This window comes from Solanum lycopersicum, chromosome 10 (genome assembly GCF_036512215.1).
Source record: "Solanum lycopersicum chromosome 10, SLM_r2.1".
Taxonomy (NCBI): Eukaryota; Viridiplantae; Streptophyta; class Magnoliopsida; order Solanales; family Solanaceae; genus Solanum; species Solanum lycopersicum.
Genome location: NC_090809.1, coordinates 12,008,758 through 12,021,567, shown reverse-complemented (window position 1 = coordinate 12,021,567; position 12,810 = coordinate 12,008,758).

Here is a 12,810-nt window from a genome sequence, read left to right as displayed (position 1 = left end):
GGCTTCAATATTCCTGGATGTGTATCCACATCATATATATGCTTGCACATATTTTTTTCGAGGAACTCCCTTCATATATAGCCGAGGCGTTTCTTCCCCTCGGGCTCTCCCCCATAATTTTTTGCTTACACTATGCTTGTTTGGTACAAATATTAGTAATACATGAATTAGTAATAGAATAATTAGTAATGTAGGGACTAGTAATGCAGAGATTAATAATACGGGGTTTACTTTTATTAAGTATTTGGTTCATTATTTCTCACCACATCTTGTGTTTGGGTTAAAGCTCTTTATTTTTTTTCAATTATACCCTTGAATTGTTGGATAATTGGATCAAGGTAGATAATTGTCAGACAATAGTATTTTTTACAACCTTCAAACTAGCTTTGAGAAGAACAAATTTTGTTGTCATGTTTGCTATTTTTTACTTGAATTATTTGAGAATAAATTTTCATCTTAATAAATTGACCACTCACAAATTGCCATTTTTATATTTTGGAAAAGATAAATAATCTACTTTTAAAATTGATAACATGGTCAAGAATGGTAAACTTGAATAAACCATCTACATTTACACATAAAAATTGCAATTTGTAGTTTTAATATGTATGTAATTATTTGATTTTATATATATATATATATATATATATATCACATACATATTTAGTTAAGGTCACAAACGTTATATACAAATAAATAACTAATATTTCAAATTAGTATTGAATTTATTTAGTAACAAACAACTCTCTTTAAATAATTTGTAAGCTAATTTATTTAAATAAATTTACTAGTACAAATATAAATCATAAAATCAAGAAAATAAACAAAATAATTAAAATGATTTGAGAAATATTTGTATCTTTGCATAGACTTATTTCATGTTATTATATCAATGTATTACTAATTCCACAAAATGAAAGGTATTACGTAATACATCATATAGGACCATGTAAGAAGTATAACTAATTTATGGATTAGTTATACATAGACCAAAATTCCTATCAAACAGAGTACTATATAATACCTTACATAATACTTGTAACCTTACAAAAGAGAGTTGGGCATGTCCAGATACTCTCATGACCCGAGTATTTTATTCTCGCAATTAATGAAAAAAAAATGTACATAATCATATTCAAATCGAAAAAATCAAATCTAAATAAATCAAACCCAACTAAAATTATAAAATGAATGAATAAAGTAAAAATTACCTTATTAACTTATTGTTATGAGCTAATTACATTTATCTCTGTACTTTTTCAAATTATAAAAATCCTTTGAAATTAGAGGCTCTTGGGTACATCAGTCAACAATGTGATACATAGCTCATGACACATTATCTTTCTTTCTGTTACGCTATTAAGAAAAAAATGACTGGATAATCAATTTACAATCCCATATAACACACAATCACATTTTAATTACTGTTAATCAATATCTCAAAATGTGTAACAACTTCAACATTCAAAATTTTTCAAGCAGATCCAACATCTTTTAACTTTGATTCAATTGTTTTTTGTAAATTTGGAGAAGATATATCATAAATATATCGATTTTGCTGAGACATTCAGAAATTTGAGAAGCTGAAGTAAGGTATGAATGATACAAAAGTGGTGAAATTATTATTAAAGAAAACACTATGTTTGTAAATCTAAAATCAACAATTGCAACTAAACTAGAAATTGGTGAATTGAGAAAAAAAACTTGACATCAAGTATGTTGTAAAAGTTAATTATGATACATGACTTAACGCACCTAATACGAATTAGATACATGAATTATGACTATATATATTATGTTAGCTTTGTATTACGTGTGTTTAGTTATGTATTCATTAAATAACAATGGGTACTATATGTATCATGTAAAAATTGATGAATTGAAGAAAAAAAATGGACATCTAGTACATCGTAAAAGATAATTTTGATAACATGACTAAACACACCTAATACTAATCTGATACATAACCATATGTACTGTGTTAGCTTTGTATTACTCCTTCAGTTTCAAAAAGGATATTCTAGTTTGACTTGAAACGGAGTTTAAGAAAAGAAAGAAGAATTTAAAATCTAGTGGTTCTTAATTAAAGTTATATCAAATGTACCAAAATACCCTTTAATCTTGTAGTCTAAAACATGCCACGTGGAAAGTTAAAGTTAAAGTGTTGCCAAAAAATTGAAAGAAATCATTCTTTTTGAAACAGACTAAAAAGAAAATAGGGACATTCTTTTTTAAGCGGAGGTAAAAAGTGTTTTTACTTATGTGTTTGATACATAAGAGTAGGTACTATGTGTATCAGGTACTAAAATATAATGAAATTTGGGTTAGTTATGTACACATGACAATAAACAAGATTTATATTGATTAAGGTTTGAAATAATTGGGATTATGTGTAACATCTCGCACATCAAAATAGACAGGAAGAAGCTTAGACGTTGAAAAAGTTAGTTTTGGAAAGAAATGAAATCTGAATTTTTTTAAAAGAAGTTAAAAGTGAGTTTTTGGTCAACTTCAAACGGTCATAACTCCTAGTTTAGGAGAATTTAGGTGTAGTTCTAGATATGGTTGGAGAACCTTGGATGATCTTTCCAACGCCGCCAAGTTTGCGCGATTCTGATCTCGTATGAATGAGATATGCCTTTCGAAAGTTGGGCTACTGGATTAAGGGAAGTCTAATCCGGATTTTGAAAGGGTAGTTTGGTCTTTTCCTTACCCTATTAATTTATTTCATTTTTGGTAATTAATTAGTGGTATAAGTTGAATTATATCAGTTTACACTTTTACCAAAAATTTTAGAGTTTTGAGAGAAGAGAAATGAAGAGGAGAAAAAAGGAGAAAGGAGAAGGGCGTTCAAGTTTCATCAAGATCGTCGAAGTTTAACTTGTGGATTTCGTCGGGGATGATCCCTAAAAAAAGTTATGTATGTCTCTCAAAATGTTAGGTTTGTTCACCCACGTACCAAACATATTTAATTTAGTTTAATCTAGTTCTAAAACGTTTGGATTTTGAATGTTCTTGTTGGTTGTTCTTGAATTTCTTTCGTTCTAGAACATGAGTTGTTTATGAATTTCTTGAGGTAGAAAGTGTTATTTCTTGAGTTCATTGGGTTAGATCCTTGTATATATGATGTGGGTACATGAATGTAAAGAGAATTTGAGAAAAATAATCGAATTAAAAGGCTTTAAAATCAGAAAACGAGAGGAGAAGTTCGGCAATTTTCTTCATAAGGAACAGGTTGGCATGAACCGCCCTCATAGAGCCAGGAGGACTGGGGCGGCATACCAGCAGTGCATCAGAATGGTGCCTCAATCAAGTGAGGTTGGTGTGCGCCCCCCGAATGCACCCAAAACATCGTTTTCCACCAAATATTTGTTATTCCATCTGTTAAATGACTTCTAAACATATAGAAATTATCCAAAAATATGAATTACAACCTTGAATCCAAAACTTCAAATTCAAGGAAAGCTTAGAGCCAAGTCTAGAAAATTCTTAGAGTCCTTTCAAGAAGTCTTTTGCAAATGCTTTTAACTTTGTTTTAAGACTTAAGGATAAAGTTGAGTAAAGAGAAAAGATAATGAGAAGAAGTTCATTTAAAGTTTCATAAGTCTTAAAAAACTTATTAACTTCGTTTTTAAGGCTCAAGTTTCAACTTAAGCTAAACGTAAAGAGTTGAGTTCGTTCTCAAAAGTTATAAGAGAACTAAGTATTCCCTAAGGAGCCGTTTGGTTACTGGATAAAGATAAAGTTAAAACATGAATAACTTTGTTATTCATGTATTAATTTTGTACCGTGTTTGGTTTGTAAATAGAATCAATGTATAAATTATACAATGTTTGGTTGGTGTGTCTCGAATGTTGTATAAAGTTATACATGTATTGATTTTATATCGTGTTTGGTTGTGTTTATGTAATGCTACATATCTAGTACTTACATAACTTATGAAGAAATCTACTTACCTCAAACTATCAAACACGTCACTTTGGGACTTACATCTTCCCCTTTCGTAACACTTCTGAATGGTAGAAATTTGTTCAAATATATAATATTCATAAGATTACGAGTCTAGTGACACCCATATTTTATATTTAATTTGGGTTCGAAAATCGGATCAAAAGATCACCTAAGCCCTTTAATTAGAATATGTAATTTCCACTCATGATGCAATAAATTTGCATCTTAAATTTCAATTAAAATAAGTCATTGTTCAACCCCAAATTAATAATTTCTTGACTAAATAAAAATGCATAAACTGCACCCGAGACAATCAAAATGGCACTTCGTCGAAAAATAATCTATGGACATCCTAAACGGCTAAGTACAAGAACAATGCTAGATGTATCAACTTTTGTCCCTTGATACCATATGAACCACATATCAATAAAAGTATGCCATTACTACTAAAACGATTAAAAGAAAGCCTAATCAATTAACAAAGCTTTGAAGTTCTTTACTTGAAATCCAATTGTCGTCTGGCGCTTATGCACATGTAAGTTTTCTTCCTTTCCTTTATTTTCTTTTCTAAATTAATTATGTATTAAAAGTAGTAATTCTTATTAACCTATTTTAATATTTTAGACTTGACCCATTACTATTAACAATAATCAAATTACCCATAAATTAATTAATTATAGTCAAATGACTATTCAAAATTATAAAAGAATAACTTTTCGGGTCCGAGTCATTGCAGATAGTATTGATGAATAATAATGTTAAGTACATACTCCTTATATAGGAGAGAATCATAGAGTCCTAAGTTAACTATACTTAGAGTTCTAGTACAATACCTATTACTAATATAATAATAATAAGAATAATAATAATAATAATAATAATAATAATAATAATAATCCACAAGTACCCCCTCAACATATGCCCGAAATCTCAGATACACACTTATACTATACTAAGGTCCTATTAACCCCTCTAACTTATTTTATTAATAATTTTCTATCCCTTTTCGGTTTATGTGGCACTATCTTGTGTGTCCAACGCTGGTTGACTTTTTTTTCAAGCTAGTGTTATATAGGTCGAAAAGGAGTAGAAAATTACTTATAAAATAAGTTCATGGGGGGTAATAGGACCTTAGTATAGTATAGTGTGTCTCTGGAATTTTGGACATAGATTGAGGGTATACTTGTGCATTTTCCCTTATAAATAATCTAAATCCTAGCTGTACTACAATTCTAATAGCAATTCAAATCGTAATATAATCCTAATCCTAATATAATGGAAAGAAACTTTAAAAACAATGGTTGAAAGAACAAACATTAACAAATACTACTTATATTGTATTTTTAAGTTTACATATTTTTAAAGTATTGTACCTTCTAATACCTTCAGCATTAATGAAGTCATTCTCAAATATGCATAGTATGTCACATTCAAGAAGTAATATGTTAGAACTTTGAATAGGTATCATGGAGGAATTTGAAATCGAACGTCATTTCTTTATAAGAATAGAGTTTCAAAAGTTTATGATTCTTATAAAATTGAAGTAAATTTAAATTTAATAATACCAAGATAAAATCAATGCACGTTAAAACAATGCTCCACTATTAGGTTAACTGTCAAATTCAAATCATCTTTTTTCTTCTTCCAAAAAGCAGTTATTTTTTGTAAAAAAGAAGTTATCCTATATTTACATAAATTTTAATTTTTTATTGGTTATGAATAGAGAAACTTCTTTATAAGTAATAAATCATATTTAAAAAGAGAAAAACTACTCGTCACGTGCAGGAAAATTTGCTAATATCTAATTTAAAAATATTAAATAATAAATCAAAATATTAATATATTTTTTAATTGAGAAACTTTCACATATAGTCACTTAAAAATAATAAATTACTCTCCATAGCTATAGTTTGATAATTAAAATTTGTAGCTACATGTTACATGGAGGAGAGAGGTGAACGAGACTGGGAGAGAGAGGAGAGAGGCGAGAGAGAGGGGGAAAAGAGTGAGAGAAAGGTGAATTGTATATGTATATTGGTTAGATAATTGTATATTGTACATATGTATTTGAATATATGGCAAGAGAGATTGGGAGAGGGAGGAGAGAGGCGAGCGAGACTAGGAGGGAGAGGACAGAGGAGAGCGAGAGAGGGCAGAGAGTGGGAGAGAGGTGAACTGTATATGTATAATTGTATATAATTGTATATTATACATATACATTTGTATAAATGGCAAGCGAGATTGGGAGAGGAAGGAGAGAGGCGAGCGAGATTAAGAGGGAGAGGAGAGAGGCGTGCGCGAGAGGGCAGAGAGTGGGAACGAGGTGAATATCATATGTATATAGGTTAAAAAATTGTATATTATACATATGCATTTGTATATCCAATTATAAAAACTCGAGGTCATCCCACCTAATTAATGTTTAATGTTAGTCGCGAGTAGTAATTATAGCAAACTATAGCTATGATGAATAACTAAATAGTATAAGTTTGATAAGCCGCATAATTTTTCCTTTTTATAATATATAATATATAAATTATATATAATTATATATAGATTATTATTATTGTTATTATTTACTTTGTAGAGTTTTTTTTTTATAAAAAAAATATGTATTTTCAGTTATTATTTATTTTTTAAAACTGATTTTCCTTATTTCTTAGAACTTCTTTAAATTCATTCTTAAAAACTGACTTTTGTGGTACTGACACGTAAGCACTTTCATCTTTCCATATATATGTGTATATGATATTATATTATTTTATTTAAAAAATTAAATGCCCCATATTTGGAGATATCCAAACTTTCTCCTTTATAAGCAAAACGCCTTAAAATTTAGTATAACACGTGGGAGGTTTTCAATGGTTTTTTGAAATAGTATTAGGAATACCGCAAAATTCGTAACCTTTTTGTGGATTCAATTAATCTCTACACATTCGTTCACTCTGCAGCAATTGTTGTTGAAGAAAAGAAAGAATTATGTAACACTAAGTAATTTAAGAACAAAAAATATTAAGTAAAATAAGTTTAAAAATCTTTTCACAAATTAAATAACTACATAAAAAAAAACTCATTATAAAAATAAATAAATATAAGATATATTTGATAAATATGTATATATGAAGAAATAGTTTGATCTTGTAATTAATATTTTTCTGCTTCTACTTTTGTAAGAAGCAGAAATTTTTAACTTCTTTCCAAAAATAAAAAAATTGTTTCTGCTTCTATTTAAATAAGTTAAACTAATTAGTCAAACACCTTATTTTTTCAAAATAAGATTATTTTACTCAAAATATAAATATTTTTGATCTCTTAACAATAATATCAAACAAACTCTAAATGTAGTGAATAAAATTTCGTCGTTTAAATCAAAAATCAAAATTATATTAATATTGATTAAGAAAACACTTTCTAAACTATAATGTAAAAATAAGCGATCCAATATATATAAGCATAATAATAAAATACAGTCACTTGTGATAAGTTAACAATATCAGAAAGGATTATGATGAATCAGAGATGACATTTTGAAGTTGTGACAATAAAAAAGGGGACAATCATCTTCTAAGAGGATTTACATTGTACATGATATACATAAATTAATAAATTAGTATACTTACCTCAAGAATTTAACGCTTCATCTAACTTGACTTTCTTAAATAATGGTGCCAAATAAAAAATTCTAATGAACAATATCATTTTTTTCATATAAATTGAAAAAAATAATATAATACAAAAGAATATATTATTACTTTATTATTGTTCATCTTATCGGACTATATATATTTTTTTATGTTGCTATACATTTTAAAACTACTTAATTATTAGCTCTCTTAATATCGCTTGCCATAAATTTTTTAATCTTATTATATATACTAGTAAACTGAATCGCGCTTCGCTCATATATTATATTACTTAGAGTTGATGCTTGTTAATTTCCTGTCAAACAAAATAATTAAGAAAAAAAATCTTAACGTTAAATTGACACCAGGAAAAATCAATCATTTTTTAAAATCCTAATGGTAAAGTATTTTTTTTAAAAAAGTTGATAATTGAAATTAGCATACCTAAGCTTTTAATAAAGCATTATGCTCTCTCCTAATTAACATCAATTCAAAAACATCAATTCAAAAACAATGGCATTTATGAAAGAAATCCATTATTATTTAAAATAAGTCAAAAAAACACTAAATAGAATATATAAAATATTCCCAATTTATTAATTAAATTCAAATATTTCATGTTCTAATTATTCACATTTAATTTAGATTTAGACATTCTTATAATCTTTTAGAGCACTAGATTTCATATACTTTTTATTTTTGTTTAAAAAGAGTAAAAAAAAAAAAGAGAACATAACAGTTCGAGAAAATGTTATTCTTTCTGTATATATTTTTAAAAATTATGATGTTTCTTTATATAGCTTAAATAAATCTAATTACATGCACACTTTTTAATACTTTTGTCTCTTTTTTCCTCACCCTTTTCACTTTTTTCTTCTATCCGTTCCCTTACTTTAAAAAATTGTCAAATATATATTCTTACTTCTTTTTCAACTTCTTAATAATAAAAATAAGTAATCAAAAGATAATATTATATAGTTTCAACATAAGAAAATAAAATAAAATATTAAAATAACACATAAAATATTATTATATAATATGAAGAGGTATAAATATTTACACATTGATTATTTCAAAAGGTTAGTTAGATTAATAAGAAAGGCAATTGGGTAAATAGCTACTACATGCATTAAAAAAAATTTTTGATTCTTAATTAGTAACACACCACAAATTTAAGATTTTCTCGAAATCAATGTTTTTGTTTTTACACCATAACTCCACTTACGTTTTCATTAATTATAGGGATAATGCACAAATACCACTTCAATCTACATTCAAATTTTAGAGACACGCTTATACTATACTATGGTCTTATTATCCCTCTAAACTTATTTTATGAATAATTTTCTACCCCTTTTCGGCCTACATGACACTATCTCGTGGGGTCAGCGTGTGTTGTCATTTTTTTCAAACTACTGACATGTAGATCGAAAACGGGTAGAAAATTATTTATAAAATAAGGTCAGGGAGATAGTAAAACCTTAGTATAATATAAGTGTGTCTCTAAAACTTCAAGCATAGATTAAAGGAATACTTATACATTTATTCCATTATTTTTACTAATAGATGATAGTTGAAGTAAAGAGCTAAATCTATCTGCATCAAACAACCAAATATAAATTAAATTGTGTCCCTACTTTTAAATAATTGAATATCATAAGCAGTTTTCAAATTTCAAATGATCTAATAAAAAAACAGAGCACAATAAAATAAATAAAAGTAGAAAAATGACTTTTTTAAAAATTTAAAAGTTAAATATAGTAATCTTTTAAAAATTATATTTCACACCTCACGCTCCTCGATACAAATGTCATAATCTGAAAAGTTTACCAAATGTCAAGTAAAAAGCATATCTAAATATATTCATTTTTTATACTAACAAAATTGACTGTAAATAGATTATATGGGATCAAAAGTGTAATCCATTCACAAACAATTCTATCAATATAGAAATAAATGTATTTAGATATGCTAAGAAGATGATACAAACAAAATAAGCACAAATTAATATAATCCATATGAAATAGCAGTACAAATAAGGGTTGTGTACTATTTGGATTAAATTAAAAAATTAAATTAAATTCAAATTTAGATTGATTTTTTGGATATTTGATTTTGTTTTGAATTTGAAACTTACTTTGTTTAGGTTTTTTGTTTGGTTTCGGATTTAGAAAAAATGAAAATCAAAAAACCAAATTATAAATGACTTAGTTTATTTTCTTATGTTTGGACATCTATAATTGATATACATTTAAGTATTGTGTTTTAGGTTTTACTTGTGATTTATTAAAAAGCATATTTAAGAAATTAAATATATATATATATATATATATATATATATATATATATAAAATATTTTTAAAAATTGTCAATATAACTTTGTTATTTTTCTGATTATTGACATAACCAATTAATCAAAGAAAAAAAATTCAAACCAAACAAAATTTATTTTGGTTAGAATTGTATTACACTTCTTCAAAATTAAAAACCAAAAATCCAAATCGAATAGTATAAAGCCGAAACAAAAAATCAAAAGCACACCCCTAATACGAATTGTTATGGTGAGTTAAAACTTTTGTCTTTTTATAGAGAAAAGACATAGTCACCACTGAAGTTGTGCCGAATTTTTATAAATACACCTTAACTTTGCAACCGTCCTTTTACCCCACTAAACAATTTTGAATAGATATAATTACATAATTTTTCGTTCATCTGACATAAGGAGTGGTGTGCACTCTCTCAAAGAGAGCGAACAACCTAACATAACTAATATGATTTTATTTTTACAAGTATTTTATCATAAAATATATTGTCAAGACCCCAAAAAAATGGATGTGATAGCACTCGTCTTATCCCACCAAGACAAGTCAGCCTAAAACTCCACTATAACAATAAAATGCAAAAAATTTATTATCAACTTACATTATACCCCAAAACCTGGTTGTCACGTGTACAAGTCTCTAAAGTATTACAATCGAATCAAAAGAAAATATAAGTCCTATATGATATTGTTTCAAGTGTAGAACAAAATCATAAACATGAGTAAGGAGGGATGCTGAGATGACCAACAACTACCTCACAGATGTCTAGGAAGCCTCGAAAAACAAGAGAATATATTATAAAGGTCTAGGCTAGTAACCTACAAAAAATTGTAGAAGCAAGGTGTGAGTACCAAACCACACGGTACTCAACAAGTAAACCTCTAAACACAAGCTAAGGGGATGAAATACGGGTACTCCTACCACCCCAACCGAACCTCCAAAATTACAACCTGCATAAAAATCAGTCCAACATAACAACTCATAATTTACATAGAACATAACTCAACAAAAATACCTAGACAAGTTACATATCCTCAACAACAATACTTGAACAAACATATCCTGAACGACAATACTTTGCCAAATTACATATCCTCAACAAAGCACTTTAACAAATTTTATATCCTCATCAACAAGCTCAGTATTCATCAATCACAAGTTCCACAGAAAGGCATTCACAAGATCAGCAAAACACAATATCAAATTCACTAATGATAAGCATGTGCAATGCAATGGAATGCAATGTCAAGTATAATGATGCATGTCTGACCTAGTGATACACACCCACTGTCTTTCAGTACGGGATCCATGGGGGACATATCTGTCCATGCATCTGTCGCGATGCATGACACGATCCTCCAAATATAGTATACATCGCGGCGCGTGATACGTCTGTCGAAGTGGTACATCCTCCTTAAGTTATCGTTCTTTCTCAATGCACATAAAACTTTCCACAGTCATGTCTCATAATAATGCAAATTACATGTTCACACAAATAAACAAGATATAACCATTTTCATAAAATTTCACAATTCACAACAACACAATTATAATATCACACCAATAATGATTCAACAAGCTTTCAAATCTTTCTAAACCCATCACACATAAATAATTAATCACATTGCTATTTATTACCCCTTTTTCATCATTAGAACTATTCAACGTGGACAAGTCAACCCTCACCATGACCCATTACTCCCAAACATATGCCACAACGAAATACACGCATTCCATATACTTAACAAGAGTTTAGAAATCCACTTGCCTCAATCAATCAAGAATTCACTCCGTGACTTGAGCCTTCCCTTTTCATTGAATTTCCAACTTAAAACAATCTATTCAAATAAATGACCGCGATAAAATTTCGAAACTAACAACATTCATATTGCTACATGTCTAACTTAGATCTAAAACTCACCCAAACTTATAATAAAGTTTCTAATTCTTGATTCCAACCTATTGGTCAAATCTCATATAATTGCTCCAAAAACTACAATTATCATAGTTTTCATATAAAAATTACTCCAAATATTTAATTACCTATCTCAATATAGAAAAACTTAATTTATAATAGGAGAATAAAATAATAATATTAAGAATTAGAAGCCACTAGTTAAGAACCAATGACAAAAATAAAACATGAACCTCATTTCAATTCAACTCTTATGTGACCATACTGATTATAATAATTTAAATGCATATAACTTAAACCATTTTTCTTCACCCACAATGTCACCTTGGTCATTTCTCTGACTATGGGACTATGTTATACGCCTCATTTGGTAGTTAAACAATAATAGTATAATCCTTACAATACCGTTTTTAATTTCCTATCTGTCAACATATTAAAATATGTATTTGTATGATATATTCTTATTTCCATTCTTATCAATTCAGTCCTACAACACTTACAACTAATCCCCATAACCATATATGATGTTACTTTGCATATTAGCATGTTTATATCACGAATTGCCAAAAATATTTATTTTTGGAAAAAATGGTAACTTTTATGTATGCTAGAACAATTTGCTATAAAATTTTGTGAAAAATGACTATTTGATTATTTGGTCTAAAATAGTTTTGATATGGGAACGGATATATATAGGAATGATATTGATTATAAAATGAGTTTATAATATTTGGAATGAAGCCTGTGAGTATTGTAGCATAATGAGTTATTTAATTATTCTCTCGTTTCTTATTGTTCTGTGAATCTCTTGACTGTGTGAAAATTATGTTTTCTTATTGATTATGTGTTTTGTGCTTTGTGTATTATATGATAAATAAATCCCTATTCTTAGAAGTGTTCGGAGAGTGACATGTGTCATTTGAGGACGAATATGGTCTAAGTGGGGGACATTGTAAGACCCCAAAAAAGAATTAGGTGAACTAGAGCCTAACATGTTAGT